Source organism: Bos javanicus, chromosome 6 (assembly GCF_032452875.1).
Source record: "Bos javanicus breed banteng chromosome 6, ARS-OSU_banteng_1.0, whole genome shotgun sequence".
Taxonomy (NCBI): Eukaryota; Metazoa; Chordata; class Mammalia; order Artiodactyla; family Bovidae; genus Bos; species Bos javanicus.
This window is the reverse complement of record NC_083873.1, coordinates 24748798-24770881: the sequence shown is the minus strand read 5'-3', so window position 1 is coordinate 24770881 and position 22084 is coordinate 24748798. Positions and strand designations below refer to the sequence as shown.

Below are 22084 nucleotides of genomic sequence, written 5' to 3'. Positions count from 1 at the left end.
TGCCTGTTAAACAACTCCCCATCTACCGGTCCTTGTTGTTCACTAAATTGTGTCAGACTCTTTGTGACCCCATGGACTGCAGCACACTAGGCTTCCCTGTCCTTTACTATCTCCTAGAGTTTGCTCAAACTCATGTCCATTAAATCGGTGATGCCATCCAACCATCTCATCCTCTGTCACCCCCTTCTTCTCCTGCCCTCAATCTTTCCCAGCATCCAGGTCTTTTGCAATGAGTCAGCTCTTCACATCAAGTGGCCGAAGTATTGGAGCTTCAACTTCAGCATCAGTTCTTCCAAACAATATTTAGGGTTGGTTTCCTTTAGGATTGACTAGTTTGATCTCCTTGTAGTCCAAGGGAGTCTCAAGAGTCTTCTCCAATACCGCAATTCCAAAGCATCGATTGTTTGGTGTGAAGCCTTCTTTATGGTCCAACTCTTACATCTGTACATGACTACCGGATAAACCATAGCTTTGACTATGCAGACCTTTGTCGGCAAAATGATGTCTCTGCTTTTTAATATGCTGTCTAGCATTGTCATAACTTTCCTTCAAAGGAGCAAATGTCTTTTAATTTCATGGCTGCAGTCATCATCCACAGTGATTTTGGAGCCCAAGAAAATAAAATCTGTCACTGTTTCCCCCTCTCCCCCATCTCTTTGCCATGAAGTGACGGGACCAGATGCCATGATCTTAATTTTTTGAATAATGAGTTTCAATACAGCTTTTTCACTCTCGTTTTTCACCCTCATCAAGAGGCTCTTTAGTTCCTCTTCACCAAACTGTGTACCTATTAAACAACTCCCCATCTGCCCACCCTTGGTAACCACTATTTTACTTTCCATCTCTATGAATTTGACTATTTTGGGTGCTTCATATAGTGGAATCATATGATATATATATATATATATATTTTTTTTTTTAATGTATGTTTTCCCTTTTGAATGGATTTAACAGCATTAAGGAGATGAACTGGACTCCCCAAACTGGTCCTGCACTTACCTTCAGTTTCCAGCTCTGTCATCACGAGAGAGGTCAAACTTAATGCCATCAAAATTTATTTCTGAGGGCCTTGTAAGTGGGTCAGCACTGAAAACGTAAGATGGTCTGGACAACCCATCTTTATTTAAATTAGATTCTATTCGACAGACGTTACCCTGCCAGCCCAACCCTTGACCAACACTGAGTCAAGTTATGTAAGTTAAGGAAATCAAAATATATTGTAGTAATTAATTAACTGAAATTATTCCCTCTGTATCTTGCATGTGTGTGTGTATACACTGATAAAAGGAAATGATTTTTTGTGGTAACATTAATAACTAATTTCTGTAAGTCATAGTACAGATCACAAAGACTTTTTCATACTTTCCTAACAAACATGGTTAATGTTTACTAATTAGCTTATTAATGTTTATTCCCACATTTAGATGCTGTAATTCAGGCTCAGTGAGATGAACTCCCTCCCATTCACAAGGCTAGTGAGTGGTGCTACTGGGCTCCAGCGCAGTCCCACTGTGTAGGCTCCATCTCCCTCTAGCTTCCTAATTACCCCCCAGTGGCACAGGAAGCTGTGTCTGGGCTGTGTGCAGTCCCAGTCTGATGCACTAATCAGCAAATGCAGTGCTCTCCTTTTAATTTGATCTTCCAAAAGACTTTTCCCTGTGTCCAACACTCTTAAGCACCAGACAATTGACCTACACATTGTGAGGCTCTGGTGGGGGTCAGAAACTTCCCATGTCCAGCAAAGAGCTCCTGGCAGGCTGCAGCAATTAAGGATCAGGAACTCTTTTTCTCTCACCAAAACTGGGTCACATTACAGATAGTGGGGAGAGATAGTGTGGAACTAGTTCCGAGTGGCAGCTGACCAAGTTCTGCTGCTGGCAACAAACGTGGAAAATGGCTTTATGGTAAAGTCCAACGTGAAACTGCAAATGATTAAAATAATAATGAAAAATGCTGCCAACGGTGTTTATAAAAAAACACTTTCAAATGTGGGGAACATCGTGTAAAGCATATTGGGTTACTCTGTGGTCTTTGAACAGTGTCTCTGTGCCTGGTCTGTACAGGAATCACAGTGAAAGGGCAGAAGCAGAAACCTCAGCTCTGTGCTTTCTTAACTCTTGGAGCCTCACATTCTCAAGAGTATTGTCAGAGTGGTTTCAAGTTTTTTGTTTTTGTTTTTGTTTTTTTAAATGGAGCTTGGCAGAGCTGTAGAAGCAACCCTTGCTGGACAAGTCTGCTGGCAGAGCTGTGTTCTGCTGGTCGTGCAGGGCTGCCAGGTTGGGGAGCATGCCCAGCTGTGCAGACGCCTCTCTCAGCCCCTCCTCCTGGTCTCCTATTTTCCAGAGCACTTTGATCCTCTCTCATTTCCACTCCAAATTGGTCCCTGTGTATACTGTGTCAATTGGCACACTTCTATTAAAGAAATATTTTGCTAATAATATCCTAGCTGTTTTGAATTCTCCACAGCCTCTTCTGTCCTATCTGTGCATAACGGTGATTGTTCTAAATCCTATCATTTAATCTTGCCAATATGAGCTCAACTGGTTCATTTTCTGTTCAATTTGTTTATCACCAAACATCGTGAGTCCAAAGAGTTCAAAGGTTTGCAAAAAGCTGTTTTTATTAAATACCATTTTCTGTTAACAATTTGAAAGATAATTATTAAAAAATGTTTATAGTGGTTTGGTAATTTGTTAATGTACTAATTTGCCCAATGTGCTTAGGCAAATTGAAATAGTTTGTAATTTGAAAAAGCAAATCTTATCACAAGATACTTTATTTATTTATATTTATTGGATTATAGTTGCTTTACAATATTATGTTAGTTACCTTCATGGAATGGCTCAAAATACTCTTTGACTAGCTGTGCTCCACTGGACGAGTTGCTAGACATTTCTGGACATCTATTCTGCATCAAAAATACAGAGTGAAGACTTTCACTTGCTTCAAGGCATTAAAATGCAGCAGTTTTATAAATTTATAAAACAAAAAGCAAACTTGAGCTATTGCCTGAGGACTCCTAGCAGTTACATTTCAGATGCTCTTGGCTGTGTGTTTCTAGAAATCAATTTTCTCTTTTGTCCTCTTTCAACTTATTTTGAAAATCAGTCTCTGGATTTCTTCTGTCTCCTTTCCACTGCAGCCCAGCTCCACTTGTTTATTTCTGGAAGCCAGCAGCTTCTAAACTAGCTTTGAAACAAAACTCTATCAGCTACCAAGATCTGCATGTGAAATTTCAGCACGGGGATTTCATAGAAGAGTAACTTTTAAGGCAGTTAGCTTCTATCCTTTGTTTTCTTTTTTAGACCACTGAACCATTGTCAGATACAAAATTTCTGTGTTTTGTTTGAATTGGGTGACTTGGTTTACATGCATATTTTATCATTATACATTAACTTTATCTGGAACACGATTTTATAAGAGTTCTGTTTGAGTAAGAATGTTTCTATTATGCCTAGGCCTCTTTTATTCCTATGGAAATATGCTTTCAAATGTTATAGTGGAAGTCTCTTGGAAAATAGGATTAAAATGAAAGCATCTCATTCTGAAAGCAACTTTTCAATAATACTATGTGTAAGACTTTGATAAGGTTTTTAGGCTTTTTCTATCTCATAGGATGGTTTATAGTTTGAGAGAAAATTCTATTCCCTCGAGGCAGGATACTTTTATATTTCATAAAGGAAGATATCTAGACTTTAAATTCAGTAGCTTTGGATTTTAATCTCATGCTGCCCTTAGCTGAATGATCTTAGACAAGTCATTTGGTCTTTTTGAGCCTCAGTTTTTTACCTGTAAATTGAGGACAGTAATAATTACTTCCCAAGATTAAAGCTAAATGACATCTAACCTACAGGAGGCATTAAAGAAATGGCTTTAGGATGAATGCTTTTCTGTTAAGAGATGAGAGAGATTTTAGTTCTGCTAGCCTCAGGGTATTATTTTTTCTTTTGTACTTGAAGTAAAAATTCACTGACTACAATTGTGCCATTTAACTATCACTTAATAAATTTGGCTTTAAATGATATCTACCAGTGGTTTTCTTCATCCCTTTTATCACAGCCTTAGCCTTCTTAAAAATTAACTGTCAGCAAAGCAAGTCAGTAATGTAGCGGATACTTTTTTTTTTAATCTCAAACAATACTACCAGTATATAGTCTGCGTTCCCTTTATATGCTCCATTTGCTTATTTGATGGTTTTCAGAACCTGAATCAAAAGCATTTCTCTCTTTTTATCCCCCTCTCACCTCCATGTATTTCATTTTTCCTCTCATTCAACATTTATTTATTGAATGTCGTTACTGGCCAGACACTGTCCTAGGCCCTGTGGTGAAGCCCTGAGCAAACTAGGAGGCCTGCTTTAAATGAGAAGCTCAGAGAGGATGGCATTTAGGCTGAGCATTCTTGAGAATATTTAATATGACATAAATTTCTACTGAAGGCAATCATTTTTCTGGAATGTAGAGCCTGCAATATGATGTAAAGTATGTACATAAACAGTTATGTAATCTCTTTTTCTCTCTGTCTCTCCGACTAGATACCTAAACAAATTCTGATTAGTAGGGGCCTTTCAGGAGGCCATGGAGAGAAGGGAAATTTAAAGATTATATTCTGGACTGATAAGGAAAAAGGAAGGGCAGAAAGTCTCAATACATGCCTATATTTATGGTGCCAGAGTTGAAATTTAAACCAGGACTTGACATTCTTATTTTGGTATAATTTCTTACAAACTGCACTGCTTCTGAAACTTTTGGCGGTCTGCCATGTTTGACTGAGCTGACCAAGGAGGTAGAAAGCATTTACATATTCTGGGAGCCATGCTAAGTGCTGCAAGCAAGAAATGATCCCTGATCTCATGGGGTTTATAGTCAAGTGGAGAAATCAAACCATTCAATTAGTCCTGGAGCCTGTTATGTTTCAGGTACAGAATGTGCTTAATAAGATTTAATACTTGAGTGTATAAAAGTCAATGATCTTGTTCATTTATTCATTCTTGAAGGAGGAGGTGATAACATTGCAGGGCACTAAGATATCACTGAACCGATATTCACTGATAACCTATTATGTATCAGGTATTATACTGAAAACTAGGATATAATGCTGATGATATGGACTTGAGTCCTGCTCTCATGTAGGTTACTTCTTGCAGAAATGTAAAGATTAAGTATGTAAATATATAATTATTTGTATAAGGTATGTGAAGCACTTGTGTTTTATTTGCATATGTTATAGCAATAATGTGAGTAACAGCCCAGCACTTAGGATGGTCTCCTTCACCACAGGGTCATAAAGCTTTTACAGCATCATCTTATCCTCCCTGAGCAGCAGGAGTGCAACAAAACAGGCACGGCTGCCACTTTCTGCGGGTGTCCTGACACCGATATGAATGGGGCGGTGCTGCCTTCTGACCGCTTTAGCAAGGTTTCTATACCCTCCGGTCAGATGATCACACTGCTGCCCTTGTAACTGCAACTTGGGTCTAAACCAACCTCTTCCCTTCTGGACCAGCTGTTAGGCTGCAGAGAAGGAGACACATAAAATTTATGGACTTCGTATTCTTGTAGCACATTTCTATTGAGGAATTCAAGGCACTCTGGATTTTTTATTTCCTTTAATTGAAAAATAGCCCTGAGATTTAATGTGGAAATGGTAGTTTTCTTGTTTACAAAGTGGAGAAGGCTGAGCACAGGGTCTCTTTCTTCATGCTTCTGCTCTGTTCCTGCAAAATGTCACCTAAGCAGGTGCTCGTGAATCAAGCAGGTGACAGTCCTGATACAATTGGCAAAGTAAAGAAATCCTGTAGTGAAAGTGCTCATGAAATGTACTATTTCTCCTTTTATTTTTTTTATTTATTTATTTTTCTGTTCTGATCTTTTTTATTTTTAAACTTTACATAATTGTATTAGTTTTGCCAAATATCAAAATGAATCCGCCACAGGTATACATGTGTTCCCCATCCCGAACCCTCCTCCCTCCTCCCTCCCCATACCATCCCTCTGGGTCGTCCCAGTGCACTAGCCCCAAGCATCCAGCATCGTGCATTGAACCTGGACTGGCATCTCATTTCATACATGATATTTTACATGTTTCAATGCCATTCTCCCAAATCTTCCCACCCTCTCCCTCTCCCATAGAGTCCATAAGACTGTTCTATACATCAGTGTCTCTTTTGCTGTCTCGTACACAGGGTTATTGTTACCATCTTTCTAAATTCCATATATATGCGTTAGTATACTGTATTGGTGTTTTTTCTTCTGGCTTAATTCAACTTCATGTATGCTTGGCCTAAGGAAGTATGATGTGCCTAAACTACATTTCTTAGACTAGAATCCTTAGTAGAAGTTTCAGTCCAGGGCTCTTTGCTCTGGATTTTATTGAAATGTCAGTGACAAATGGAGCTTCCCCAGTGGCTCTGTGGTAAAGAATCTGCCAGCAGTGCAGGAGTTGCAGGAGGAGCAGGTTCAATTCCTGAGTTGGGAAGATCCCCTGGAGAAGAGCATGGCAACCCACTCCACTATTCTTGCCTGGAGAATCCCCTGGATAGAGGAGCCTGGAGGGCTACAGTCCATAGGGTCCCAAAGAGTCAGACATGACTGAAGCAGCTTAGAATGCAAGCGTGCATGCAGTGGCAAATGAACTTCCATTTGTCTGTAGAAAAAAAAAAGCTTCTAAGGTTGGTCAACAAGACTTTTCAGAATATGGAAATCACTTACACTTCCAATCTTATTTTTCTACTATGGGCTATCTTTCTTTAGCCAATTAAAGTATATGTATAGTTCCTCAGACCCCAGTTCAGCAGATTGGCAGGTAGTTCTGAAAGGTGTGGACTCACTTGCCACCAATAAGCACAAAATGTGGCAGGTGTATAAGGAATTACTCTGCTCTTCTGAGCCTTAAGTGCCTGGGGTGGGTCCCTGGGTGCCCCTGTGACCCCAACCTCTTCGTTGCCCCCTGGGAATCTGCCCTGTAGTGTCCTGTTGGGCTTGAGCCAATTCAGAACCTGACCCTTTTCAGCCAGGCTCTTCTCCTGGCCTTTGGTTCTTATTCCTTCTTAGCTAGCAAAGCTGCTTGTGAATTGCTCTGATTACTCATCCTCTAGCAACATACAGCTTCTTTTTTATACCTTCTTCTTGTCTCTAGAACTGTGCTCATAGTATACTCCTGTCTACGATGTCTTAGCCAATGAAACTTCCACATCTTAAAAGGCTCAAGTCACAGGTTGATCCCTCTAGAAATGCTCCCCCAGTCCACAAGGTAGGTAAATTTTCTTCCATTATTCTTTTACAGGAAGTGGAATTCTAATTTCCTATTTGTATATATATTCATAATAAGATCCTACTTCTAACCCATCCCATTCCCCCTCTACTAGACTTTCAGGTTCCTAAGGATAAGGTCCAAAGTATTCATCTTGGCATACCTAACATGCTAAGACATCATTAAATTCTCAATAAATGTCCCTTGGATGACAATGCTCTTTGATTACTAAGTAGGATCTTTGTCAACCTGGAAAATCTCTTTGAGAACCATGACTCTTACTCACTGGTCATGAGTTCTCACCAGATTCATCCCCCCAGATCAGACATTAGTAACATAGGCCTCTAGGAGGCAAGTGATGGACTTGGGGGAAGCTGATCTGGGCTCACAATGTCACTGAAGCTGGCCAATACTCCATGCCACAGAGACACTGGGAGGTCAGACACAGATTGGACTCCTCAATCCCAACCTGCCGTGTGGAGTGGGGCAATGTAGGGAGAATCCAGACAGGAGGATTGTACTGTGGCTCCACTTACACAATGCAGTCCTGTGAGGAAGCCAGTCAGGCTGTTGAAGCAGGGAAGGCTCTGGGAAAATCTAGGTAGAATGGGAAGAAAGACTGTCAGGTGAGTAGGAAATGGGGTTGGGCCTAACAGGTTGAAGCAGAAGCCCAAACCACATGATGGAGGTGAGCAAAGGGTGGTGGGAGGGAGAGAGAATGAGAGAAAAGGAGGTGGGGAGACAAAAAAGGGAAATTAAGAGGTAGCAAGGTAAGCAGAGAGAGAGAAGGGAGAAAGAACTGAAGAGAAGAGAAGACAGAGGAGAGAAATGGAGATGAGAGAGAGAAGAGGGAAGATAAAAGAGATTAGAAGGGAGAAAGCAGAGAGGGTAAGTGGACACCAGAAGGCTCATCCTGGTACACCACCTGCCTGAACAAAGTCCAGCCCAGGAGTCACCCTAGGGGAGTGGGTCAAACAGCATAATATACCCCTACAATCACCAATAGCCTTCACTCTACTTTGACAGAGACAAATGGGATTTTCTCACCTCTTGTAAAGTGTGAACAAAAGTATTTTAAGAAAATTTGGCTACATTTAATTAGCATGCTACACGATGGTGTGATCACTGACCTAGAACCAGACATCCTGGAATGTGAAGTCAAGTGGGCCTTAGAAAGCATCACTGCAAACAAAGCTAGTGGAGGTGATGGAATTCCAGTTGAGCTACTTCAAATCCTGAAAGATGATGCTGTGAAAGTGCTGCATTCAATATGCCAGCAAATTTGGAAAACTCAGCAGTGGCCACAGGACTGGAAAAGGTCAGTTTTCATTCCAATCCCAAAGAAAGGCAATGCCAAAGAATGCTCAAACTACCGCACAATTGCACTCATCTCACACGCTAGTAAAGTAATGCTCAAAATTCTCCAAGCCAGGCTTCAGCAATTCGTGAACCGTGAACTTCCTGATGTTCAAGCTGGCTTTAGAAAAGGCAGAGGAACCAGAGATCAAATTGCCAACATCCGCTGGATCATGGAAAAAGCAAGAAAGTTCCAGAAAAACATCTATTTCTGCTTTATTGACTATGCCAAAGCCTTTGACTGTGTGGATGACAATAAACTGTGGAAAATTCTGAAAGAGATGGGAATACCAGACCACCTGATCTGCTTCTTGAGAAATCTGTATGCAGGTCAGGAAGCAACAGTTCGAACTGGACATGGAACAACAGACTGGTTCCAAATAGGAAAAGGAGTACGTCAAGGCTGTATATTGTCACCCTGCTTATTTAACTTATATGCAGAGTACATCATGAGAAACACTGGGCTGGAAGAATCACAATCTGGAATCAAGATTGCTGGGAGAAATATCAATAGCCTCAGATATGCAGATGACACCACCCTATGGCAGAAAGTGAAGAGGAACTCAAAAGCCTCTTGATGAAAGTGAAAGTGGAGAGTGAAAAATTTGGCTTAAAGCTCAACATTCAGAAAACGAAGATCATGGCATCCGGTCCCATCACGTCATGGGAAATAGATGTGGAAACAGTGTCAGACTTTATTTTTTTGGGCTCCAAAATCACTGCAAATGGTGACTGCAGCCAAGAAATTAAAAGACGTTTACTCCTTGGAAGGAAAGTTATGACCAACCTAGATAGCATATTCAAAAGCAGAGACATTACTTTGCCAACAAAGGTCCGTCTAGTCAAGGCTATGGTTTTTCCTGTGGTCATGTATGGATGTGAGAGTTGGACTGTGAAGAAGGCTGAGCACTGAAGAATTGATGCTTTTGAACTGTGGTGTTGGAGAAGACTCTTGAGAGTCCCTTGGACTGCAAGGAGATCCAACCAGTCCATTCTGAAGGAGATCAGCCCTGGGATTTCTTTGGAAGGAATGATGCTAAAGCTGAAACTCCAATACTTTGGCCACCTCATGGGAAGAGTTGACTCATTGGAAAAGACTCTGATGCTGGGAGGGATTGGGGGCAGGAGGAGAAAGGGACGACAGAGGATGAGATGGCTGGATGGCATCACCGACTCGATGGACGTGAGTCTGAGTGAACTCCGGGAGTTGGTGATGGACAGGAAGGCCTGGCATGCTGTGATTCATGGGGTCTCAAAGCGTCGGACACGACTGAGAGACTGAACTGAACTGATACATTATTCACTATATACATTGCATACATTATGTGTATATTATGTATGTATTCTTCATTAGATACAAATGCAATGTGATTGTTATGCAAACAAAGCTTCAAAACTAATATCCTAACAACCCACTGTACCACCTGATTCTACCTTAACCATATAGCCAGATCCCCATTTACAGTTCTGGGTTGGCCAGAGTCCTAGTCACAATCAGCTTGTAGATGTGAGTCTGCAAATGCCTTTCTTGGCCTCTTGGCTTCCCAGGTGGTACCAGTGGTAAAGTACCCACTTGCCAATGCAGGAGATGGTAAGAAACATGGGTTTGATCCCTGAGTTGGGAAGATCCCCTGGAGAAGGGCATGGCAACTCACTCCAGTATTCTTCTCTGGGGAAACCCATGGACAGAGGAGCCTGGCGAGTTACAGTCCATGGGGCTACAAAAAGTCAGATACTGAAGCAACTTAGCATGCACGCTTGAGTCAAAATTTAGAAGGTGATCTTGCAGTTTTTTTTTTTAAATAAAACACAAATTTTATTGTATTTAATGCTAAGTTTCTGCTTAAAATTTTTCAGTGGCTATCCATAGCTTTCTTTCTAAAATTTTTTAAAATTCATTTTTATTGGAATGTAGCTGATTTAGAATATTGTGTTAGTTTTTGCTATACTGCAACATTAATCAGTTAAGCATATATTTACTCTTTTTCAGATTATTTTGCCTTATGGGTCATTAGAGAGTATTGAATAGAATTCCTTATGCCATACAGTTAGGTCCCTGTATATTTTATACATTGTGGAATGTATATGTCAATCCCAACCTTCCAATTTATCCTTTTACTCCTCCTTCCCTTGGCAACCATAAGTTTGTTTTCTACATCTGTGTCTCTATTTCTGTTTTGCAAATAGATTAATTTTACCATTCTTTTCGATTCCACATATAAGCGATATCATATGATACTTGTCTTTCTCTGACTGACTTCCCTCAGTATGACAATCTTGATGCAGTTTCAACATCCAGAAGAACAGCAATGAGTCATTCATTCCTTGCACTCTCATTATTAGATACAAAATAGATCAATACAAATAAAGCTTGCCTGTATTGCAAGGCTGCTGTGAAGAAGCGAGACCAGCACTGGGAGCAGTGGCTTACGCGGAGTGCTATTTAATATTGTCTATTATCACTTTTATTTTTATTTGTTTAGTGCTTATACATTATAGTGCAATACCTTACCTGGTCTTTACAAACACCTGTAAGGTAGACAGAGTCAGCGTTACAACCTGGCTGTACTAATGAGGAAACTGGAGTTTTCCCTGAGGTTATACACAGGAAGGAAAGCAGTCCCAGAAGCCCTCCAGTCACCTAGTTCAATGTTGCCTATACTTTTAGGAGCCACAGCCAATGAGACCAGCCAGGGAGAAATGATTATTTCTGAATGGGTCACAAAATAATATAGGGTATATCTCCTGACAGCTCTCTCATAAATGATTTCACAGCTGTGTATTGCTTGATATAATTTAAAAATTTTACTTTCAGCCAGGGTTTATTTCTGTGCTCTTTCTCCATTATCTTTTAAAATTGGGAGAGCAATATGAAAATGTTAAGGCTATGGGGTCACTAAGAGCCAGGGTTCAAAATAAAACTGGCTTCAGAACTGCTCCCAATTATATTAGGGTGTGTAAAACTGACATTTGGGGGTGATTGTGTGGTTTTAAAATAATCTTGTGTTATCTTGTGAGCTGAAAAGACCAGGTGGTAAATCAAGGAGTGGAATGAAGACAACCAATTCCTAACTTGCTCTGTGTCTCTTGACAAGCTGTATAATATCCATACTTCGTTGTCTTCCAAATCAGGAACATCAAATCAGGGTGAACATCAGGACAGCAATGCAACGGGGCTCTGTGATTTCTAGCAGTCACCACATAAGCTGAAGCAATCTGTGCATGAGCAATTTTCACATAGACACGTGAGGAGGTTGGATTTAAGGGTTCAGCTTCCCACAGATGGATACAGTCTAAGGTACTGAGGTGGATGTGGTACACAGAGTTTCATTCACTGCTGCTTTGGGGCTTTAGGGGGTTTTCCTAGGGGTCCTGCTATGGGTGTAGCTACTTCCGCAGGTGGATACATATTAATTCTCCCTCTGCGACCTCCAGAGGATTGCTGAGGAAAAGCGTGAGAAACTGGCATCAATTCAGACATAAGGTTTTCCTACACAAGGTCCACAGCCGAGCACTGAATGTGCCTTGTTCATCTTCTGGAAACCCTAGGAGGCCTTTCCTAAGGCATTTCTGGTGATTTTAAATGTATGTAACCTGAGGGCATAAAGAAATGGAAGTCTAAAGAGACTGCATATCTCTCATAACCATATTCTTCTTCATCAAGTTAACCATGATCTTTACACCCTTAAATAAGAATGTTACAAAATTCCACTGAGAGACAGGGTAGTCTCTCGACCCTCCATGATATTAAAGCTCCTCAGAACAATCATTTTAGAATAAAATTTTCTCAGGGACTGATTCATATTTCAAATTTATGGTCCTGTCTTTATTGATACTCACTGCCTAGGTGATCTCATCTAGTATTGAGGTTTTAAGTACTGTCTGTCTGTTCACACTCCCATGTTTATATCTCCGGCCTGGACCTTTCTTCTAAACTTCAGATTGTATTTCCAGTCACCTACTTTATGCCTCCAAAGCATCTCAAACCTAACATGTCCAAATAGAATTCCTGTTTTTTTCCTTCTAAACCTGTTCTTTTCAAAGCCATCTCCAACTCCATGGATGACACCTTCGTTCTTAAGTTACTCAATCCAAAAACATGGGATTTTTTCCTTCTTTCACAACCCCTATTCAACGTCTCAGCAATTCCTATCAGATTTACTTCAAAAAAAAGGTTTCCAAAATCTGATCACTTTGTGCTAACACCACTACTTGGAGCTGGTCCAAGCCAACATTGCCCTTCAACTATATTATTGTTTTTTAATTTTTTTGACTGGGCTGGGTCTTAGTTGCAGCATATAGGACCTTCATTGCAGTGTATGGGCTCTTAATTTAGGCATGTGGGATCTAGTTCTCTGACCAGGGATAGAACCTGGGCCCCCTGCATTGGGAGGACAGAGTCTCAGCCACCGGACCACCAGGAAGTTCCCATCTAGATTGTTGTAATTCTGTGTGATCTGTGGGGTCACCACCATTCTGTGTGGTCTGTGTGATCCTTTAAAAATGTAAATCAGAATCAAACTTTCTGGAATCTTCCCAATATATGGACATTAAAACAAAACCCTTACAATAACCTACAATAGCCTATAATATGTGCAACTTTCCTCACCTCTCTGTCCTCATTTCTCATTTCTCACCCTCTGTTCTAGGTTTAGGGCTACATGCTCTTCCTTCACAATGCCATCTCTGTATTTTTTGCTGCCTTTCCCTGAAATGCTCCTTCACTAGATCATCTCAAAGTGACCTTCTATATTTGTCTTTCAACTTTTAGATTCTGCTAACTGCTTTCTCCCCTCATTGTCACCTTTCAACTATGGGTTGTAATAAAAGTCTGGAAAAATACATTATCACTTGTGGTTCTTCCTAAATCTCATTTTAGTAAATTGTCCTTTTGTAATAAGCTTCCTTTGAATTATTCTAATTTGAATGTGCTGCCTCTTTCCTGTTGTGACCCTGAGTAATGCAATAATTAGTTTTACATTCTGCATTTATTGGTACTGGAAGTGGCCACTGGGAATAGACCTTCCAAGTGGGATTCTGACATTAAGTTTCTCCTAAATTCATGGATCACAGGATAATCATCCTACTTGGGAAAAGTGGGTACAGAGGTATTTCTATTACCCAGAGTGTCATGATGGTGGTAGAGAATGATTTACAGATGGAGAGCATTGCAGCAGGAGATCACTATGGCAACAGCAGAGATTATAAAGCATGCAGAATAAGCTGACTTCTTTCCCTCAGGGGCTTACTTAGGGAAAAGAGAAATTAAGAGATACAAATTTATATAACACATGTGGAAAACAAGAAGGCCTCAGTGGAAGCTTTGAAGGAGTTCCTCATCTCCCATTGTTGCTATTTGGCTAAGGCACAAACCTGGGATGTGATTATAAAAGGTGGGAGATTGCAGCATCCATCAAATTCTCAAGTATGTCTCTGGGTTTCTCATTTGAAAAGAAGCTGGTAGAAAATCTGAGGCAGGGGATTGGGACATTTGAGCAGACGTTGGGCTGAGGACTTTGTTGTTGTTAAGTCACTCATTCATTTCTGACTCTTTGTGATCCCATGGACTGCAGTATGCTAGGCTTCCCTGTCCTTAACTGTCTCTTGTAATTTGTTCAAACTCGTGTCCATTTAGTTGGTGATGCCATTCAACCATCCCATCCTCTGTCGCCCCCTTTTCCTTCTGCCCTCAATCTTTCCCAGCATCGGGGTCTTTTCCCATGAGTCAGGACTCTGATCCTCTAAATTCTCTTGAAATTCTCTTGCCTGAGGAGGTAGTTTCTGCTCCATCTCCTCCCTCTGAATAGTCTTTGCATAAAAATTTTTCAGGGATTTAACCTAAGGCAGTTGACTCATAATCTGATGCTGATTTCTCTTAGGACCCAACCTCACCAACTCTCATTCCTTCTAGACCTATATAATGAGAGTTATTTTCCCACATAGCACAGTTTGAGAAATTCAAGACCTGACTCCATGAGAAAAGAGCATATAGAAAAGAAAAGAAAAGAAGAGTCAACCTATCTCTATCAGCAGTAGTCTGTTTAGTCAAACCCTTTGGGAAGACCCAAAGGATGCACCATTCACCAAAGGAGTAAGGAATGCATTGATGTGGGACAGCAGATGCTTGAGAAGTTCTATGATGGCTCCTTTTAAGAAAGAGAGGATTGAGAGGATGATGCAGTGTAAGAAGTTCACTGACCGCAGCGTGAATAGTGGAAGTCTTAGATTTGTAGAGTATGTTTAATAGCAATTAACTGTCAGAGATGAGCTGAGTGTTATAAGGAATTATGGAATTTGAACGATAAGCACAGAATTTGGACCTAAGGGGTCTGTGACAATACTTGTTTGTTGTGGGAGTTCCCTAGAAATCATTCTATTAATGGGTTATTTGACATATATAAGTGGAAAAATTATTCGTCCAAAGCACAGAAACCTAACTTGAATCTTTGAGGTGAATTTCATGCCTTCCTATCCAGGTTCTAAATCTAAACTGATTCATACACCTGAAGTCTGTGAACTGAGGAATAGTCCAGGTTCTCCTTCTTTTAGGGGGAGGTGCTGCATCATGCTGCATGTGGAAATTCCACCACCAGGGGTCAAACCCACACCCCCTGCAGTTAAGGGTAGAGTCTTAACCACTGGACCACCGGGGAAGTCCTCCAGGTCTCTTTAAGGAAAGACATCGTCATATGGACTTATCAATCCCGCAAGTCTCTTCCCAAGACTTCCTTGGGAACTCTGAAACCATTTATTATGGTGACTGTGTGCTAAAAAAATGATAAATGCCCACACTTTTGGGGGGTTATTAGACATTGTCTATAAACTGAAGCAATTCCCTAGGACTAAATAGCTTTGTGTCCTAGTGAGCAGGGGCTCATAGAAGCCAGTTAATAGATGCAATCTTGGCTCACATCTGATAGTAGTTCTTGGAAGACTGGGGATAAATACTACTTTTAATTCCTTATCTAGAAATTTTAAGATGATTAATTTATTCAAGAAGAGAAAAAAATCCCTATATTGGTACCATTACCTATGAAGTGGGCAATATTATGATAGAAAATGTCAAGTAGAAATGCCTGAAATGGGCTCCCTGCCTCCATTAATAAGATGATTAACCAAAACCAGTATCTCATTCCTGGGGGTATTATAGAGATTAGTGTCACTATCACAATTTTGAGAAGTGAAATGGTAGTTATACTTACCATGTATTATTTAACATGTCTATTTGGCTGGTATATATCATGGAGACTAATAAACTATAGGAGTGAGTTTGAGCAAACTCAGGGAGATAGTGAGGGACAGGGAAGCCTATATGCTGCAGTTCATGGGGTCACAAAGAGTTGGACATGACTTAGCAACTAAACAGCACCAACAATAGCAAACATAATCATGTGCTGATTTTATGTGCAGCTGTCTTATCATTCCATTTCAATCAGTGAGGAAAATCAGAAGCATCTACATAACAGGGACTATAGTATAGAGTTACTACCTGGCCCAGGTGATATGTGGACCATGCTTTATGTTATAATATAATCTAGATGGACCTTGATCATCTTGCTATTTTCACTAAACATCTCACTCATCTACTACATAAAGATAACATTGTTAACTGGGTCTAGTAAGCAGAAGCAGCAAGCAGTCTGTATATCGTAAAAAGGCTGCATTCTAAAAGGCAGGAATAAAAACTATGAAATTTCAGAGTCCGAAATATGAGTTATCCATTAGGCATAATGTGACCTTTTTTTCTGAAGAAAGGCACAAGTTGCTACACCTTACATGGAACTCATCACTTAGAAAAAGATATTATACCTAGGACCAGTCAGGAATTTGCAGGCAACACATTTGTTTTGGTATAATCCTATTACCCATGTATGGGTAATATTTAAAGTTACAAGTTTTGAGAGGGAAAACTTATAGGAAGAATGGGCTCTGTAGTGAGTCTAGACGGCAATGCAGGCTACTCTGCTATCTGGGCCTCATAATATGGGACACTATAAATAAAGGAAGAATTTATGGCAGATGGAGATGCTCTTTAAGCCTCTGGCAAATTCAATAGGAAGATCAACAGCCTATATACCCAGGGCTCTGGAATAAGGCCATGTCCTTCTTTACTGACAGCTATTTTCCATTTGAAAAGCAGCTTCTGGCTTGCTACCAGACACTAAATACTTTACCATGCAAAGTAAAATGACTATGAAATCTGAAATTTCCATTTTATCTGAAGTATTATTTGATACACAGAAGTTAACACTGGACATAAACAATAATATTATACTATAAAATTGGAATAGCATATACAAGTCTAGTCCCAAGCATATTCAATCAACTGCAGAAGTTGGTGGCTCAGACTCAATATTGTACCTGCCTCTACTGCTTTGCTGTCTTTTACTCATTCACATCTATGACTTCATGGAGAGTTCAAAATGACTAGTGAGTTGTGGAAGCAAAAGCATGGGTCTGATTTGTGGATAGATCCTATGCTTTGCTGGCATCAGCTGAAGGACAGACTTTGCACAACAATCACACTCAGTGGGAACCTTGAAAGACAGTATGATGGAGCTATTATCACTCCATGCAAATACATCTGCCAATGGGACTTCATGTATCTCCTGAGATGAGAATATGTATTTTTTAATTGGATGAAGGACAGGAATGAGTAACAGGCAAAACACATAGGCTGTGCTGAATAACTCTCATGTGAAACTGGAGATCAAATTTCCTCCTTCTGAATTTCCATCTCTGCCCAGGGAGATTGATTTGTGTGGCTACATCACACGCCTCTCTGATGTTCAGTTTAATAAGGCCAACAGGGATCGTAGATAGATCAGAACTAGACGGAGGTCAATGTGTTGATTCCCTTGGCTCCTTTCTTGGAAGTTCACTTTGAACTAGCTGTGTCTCTTGACTCCACATCACTGTGTATTTCAAGGTTACTGTTTCGACATGAGTCTCTTCTTCCATAATCTGGTAACTAGTCTTTCCCTTGTCCTCATAGGCCTGCGGGTGATAACAGCTCTGTTCTACCCAACTCTGAGTTAACGAACCCTTGTGGTTCCGATCCACCCCACCTACAGCTTTGTAAATAGAAACTTAATTTTAAAAAATCCTCTGAAATTTTCCAATTTGAGAGTACCATCTGTTTCCTATTGGGAAATATACCTCATGCAGTCATCTTTCCCTCAGCTACACACTGTTTATTATTTAGAGCTCATGCATTTGCAAGTGACAAAAATATTCCAGCTAACCTTGCTGAAGCTAAGAGGCATAGGAATTTATTAGCGTCCATCACTAGAAAGTCCAAGGGATAATGATTCTGCTTTCAGGCATGGTTGAATTCAAGGGCTCACAGGATTCTGGCAGGGCTCTCTCCTCTTGGCTCTTCTTTATGTTCCGTTTTAGGCAAGTCCTTTCCACAAGGTGACAAATACAGACCTTGGCAGTTCTGGTTTATAGAGGCTTCACAGACTGCAATCCCAGAAAAAAGAGCCTGAGAGATACTGCAAATGTCCTAACTCCTGTCATGATGTTACTTCAGTGGGGAACTACTGGGTGAATCTGAGGTGACTTCCCTGGCTGTCACACAGGCAGTCACATATTATAAATGACAAAACCAGTGCGGTTTGACCGAGGGGTGGCTGTGAGTAGAAAAAAAAATATTGTCTGGCTCAAAGGAGTACCATCTCCTCATCCTTAATTGGAGCTCCTTCTCTTTGAAGTAGTATAGACTTGAAAACAAGGAAGGATACTAAAGTAGAGTGAGTAGGGCAAACTGAAGGCCAGCTTCTGTTTTAAATGGAACGCTCTTCTTGCTAGAATGCAGCATCACTCTGCCTCAGAACAGCTGATTTAGCAAATCCTTTTGGAATGGCCTCTCAGCCTCTGTCTGATTGCCAAGTTCAATAATATTATAAAGAGGGATTCTCTCGGGTAAACGGTGAAGTAGATCTGTTCTAAGATCTGTTCTTGTAAAAGGCAAGAAGGCCTTTTGGCAACATTATTTTTCTTCTTTGGCAACCCATGCTGCAAATATGACTTGGAGCAGTTTGTGTGACCTGTTAGGATGAGGAGGACTGGAGGGATTATCTGGGATGGAGCCTAAATTCCACCCTCCATAATACAGAATACAGCAGCAGAGGGAACAGATAGGTAGGGTGGAGTGAGTTCTTGAAGGGAATAGCCCCCATTAATGTAATTAGCAGAGCCATTGGAAACCTGGGGGTTTCCTATTAAAGGGGGATGTGAGAGTGGCAGGCATGGAAAATAATTTTGGCCTTGGTGTTAGTAGACTGGCGGGAACGGGAAAGAGGTTATTGCTGTCTAGGAAAAGAGTGCCGGAGGTCTAGACAAGGGAATTAACAGTTTATTAGAGAGAAAGTAAGACAAAGAGGTAAAGAAATTGCTCTATGCTGAAAACAGAGTAATATGTGCTAAGCAACGGTAGACAGAATTCATTTGCCTCTTAAATTCCTGTTTGCACATATTAAGCCAGGATCCAAGTCTTAAAGATATACACATTGCATCTTTCACTGAACCTGTCATATTTTGTGACCAGAGATTTGGGCATATTTTACTCAGCAGATGTTTGTTAAATTCTTTATTCATTACTATGTATTTAGTACCTACTACGACTGAGCGACTTCACTTTCACTTTTCACTTTCCTGCATTGGAGAAGGAAATGGCAACTCACTCCAGTGTTCTTGCCTGGAGAATCCCAGGGACGGGGGAGCCTGGTGGGCTGCCGTCTATGGGGTCGCACAGAGTCGGACACGACTGAAGCGACTTAGCAGCAGCAGCAGCAGGACAGGTAGTATAGTGATACAAAAGAAAAATGTGAGTTTTCGTGTTTGGTAAAATGGGTCATAAATACCTATTCTGTCAATTACTAGCTTTGTGTTTTTGGCCAAATAGCTGAACTTCATGTCTTAAATGCAGAACATAATTCCTACCTCATAGGATTGCTGTGGTATTAAATTAGAGAGTGGGTACAAAGCATCTTCCCTGGTGGTGCCAGTAGTAAAGAACCCGCCTGCCAATGCAGGAGATGTAGGAGACAGGGATTCGATCCCTGGGTTGGGAAGATATCCTGGAGGAGGCCACAGCAACCTGCTCCAGTATTCTTGCCTTGAGAATCCCTACGGACAGAGGAGCTTGGCAGGCTACAATCCATAGAGTTGCAGAGTCGGACACAATTGAAGTGACTTAGCATGCATGCACAAAGCAGCTGGCACAATAATTACTCAGCAAAAGGTTGTTGATATTATTACTGATTCCTTAATGAGAAAGGACCTGCTAAAACCAGGATGTTATCATAGTTAGTTGACATGTGTATCAATATTTATTCCCATGTCTCTCCAACAACCTTAAATTTGAACAAAGTGAGCCTGGTAAGGTTGACAGTTTTACCTTTGTAGCCTAGTTGGGAAAGGGGTTTGTGACTTTTCTGTGGTCCTGTTTAATCCCGCATTAGGATTAAAGGGTGGTATATGTTTTGTCTGTCAGTGTGGCTCACAGACTGTACCAGAGGGAACATACACTACCTCTGCTAAGAAACCAAGCTGTGGACTGCAACTTCTGGTTGCCAGCATGGATTTATTTGTTCCTATTTGTCCCGATAGCTCAATATGTTCATTGCATAGTTAAATATCTGTGTAACTTGACCTCTGACCTCCCTTCATCTTGCCACCAGTTAAAACTGCTGTTGCAGAGCTAGTTGTTGTTTTATTGTTGCTGTTGTTATACTAGCGGATGAGAGAGACACACTTAAATGGCATATTTGTTCCCTTATTTTAATGGAGAGAGTTAGCTAGGAGGATGTGGCTACAGCAACCGGTTATACACGTATGCCAGGAGGAGGAAATGTCTGAGTTATGGGGAAGTATCTCTATTTTAACTTTTAGGCATACTGTAAAAAGTGGTTACAGCAAATCATGTTCACACGTGGCTATTGGATATCTCTGGATAGTATTTCAGTTTAAAATTTGACTTCTTGAAATTGTATTTTGAAAGTTGGAGCTTAGAATTGAAGAAAACATATGGATGTGAGAGTTGGACTGTGAAGAAGGCTGAGCACCGAAGAACTGATGCTTTTGAACTGTGATGTTGGAGAAGACTCTTGAGAGTCCCTTGGACTGCAAGGAGATCCAACCAGTCCCTTCTAAAGGAGATCAGAAGGGTGTTCTTTGAAAGGACTGATGCTGAAGCTGAAACTCCAATACTTTGGCCACCTATTGTGAAGAGTTGACTCGTTGGAAAAGACCCTGATGCTGGGAAAGATTGAGGGCAGGAGGAGAAGGGGATGACAGAGGATGAGATGGCTGGATGGCATCACCAACTCAATGGACTTGAGTTTGAGTGAACTCCGGGAGTTAGTGATGGACAGGGAGGCCTGGTGTGCTGCGATTCATGGGGTCGCAAAGAGCTGGACGCGACTGAGCAACTGAACTGAACTGAACTGGACTGAACGCTTTACTTGGTCATTTAAGTGTATGGTGGCTGGTGTTTGTGGATTTATTCATTTTGGAGATGCTCTGTTTGCTTTTTTGCTAATTCTAATTCAGAGTTACGAATCCTGCTTTCATTTTCTTCTCTGTTACTTTGTGCTTGCAACTTCTTTCTGATTTTCCTAGGTATGAAAAAGAGAAATCTTGAGATACGCATCAAAACAACACCAAACAGAAACATAGTTGTGCAAAGCAGAGAGGCCTCATTAAAGTTGTGTTTTTTTTAAGTTACTTAAAAATCAAGAATGACCTTATAAATAACTATAAATATAATAAAAGATATAATAATAAATCTAATAAAAGAATGACCTTATAAAACTCAAAGCATTTTTTGTTTTAATGAATATGTTTATTTCTTTGTTTAAAACTTCCATACTGGCCATTTTCGGGTTGCAAAGAAGAGAAGCATGCTTAGGGTATCACAGATCACAGTGTTTATGGGGAAAGGATGTTGAAGTCTATGCAAAATCACTAAAAATCACTAAAAAGCTCGGCTGACCTGGCCGTTGGTCAAATTTTACGAGCTTGTGCCTATAAATGTTCCATTACTACGGTGTCTCAAATACCTCATCTCTATTACTATTGCTTCTGCTTCTCCTGCCAGGAGGGACCAATTGAGCCTGTGAACCTCAAGTTTTGTGAGTTTAATCCTGTAAATGGAGACAGTCACTGAGACAGACTGTGGGACAGAAACTGAGAGAGGAGACGTGGTTCAATGCCCCGTGAACACCTCTTCTGCATCAAAACACCTGGTCCACGTGTGGCTCAAGTGCCACTCTTTGGCCCAATCAGCTGTGGCCAGATGAGCAGGATCACATATACAAAGCATGGAGTCACCACTCCTGAAGGTCCACCTGGTACAAATTATGGTGTGTTATGTGTATTACCTCTTTCTTAGCAGAGGACATGGTCATGGCAAACCTTCAAAGCAAAATACAGTTCTCTGCACCATACATCATAACTCAAAATGCAGAAT

At 40.7% G+C, this 22084-nt stretch overlaps 1 long non-coding RNA gene across 1 annotated transcript in view; it reads left to right on the top strand.

The window, feature by feature from the left end:
• Positions 1-21405, top strand: part of LOC133249322 (uncharacterized) — a 53622-nt gene extending 32217 nt beyond the window's left edge. The window contains exon 3 of the long non-coding RNA XR_009736910.1: positions 20615-21405. This is a non-coding gene — a long non-coding RNA (uncharacterized LOC133249322). The remainder of the gene's footprint in view (positions 1-20614) is intronic.
• Positions 21406-22084: the final 679 nt, after the last annotated feature.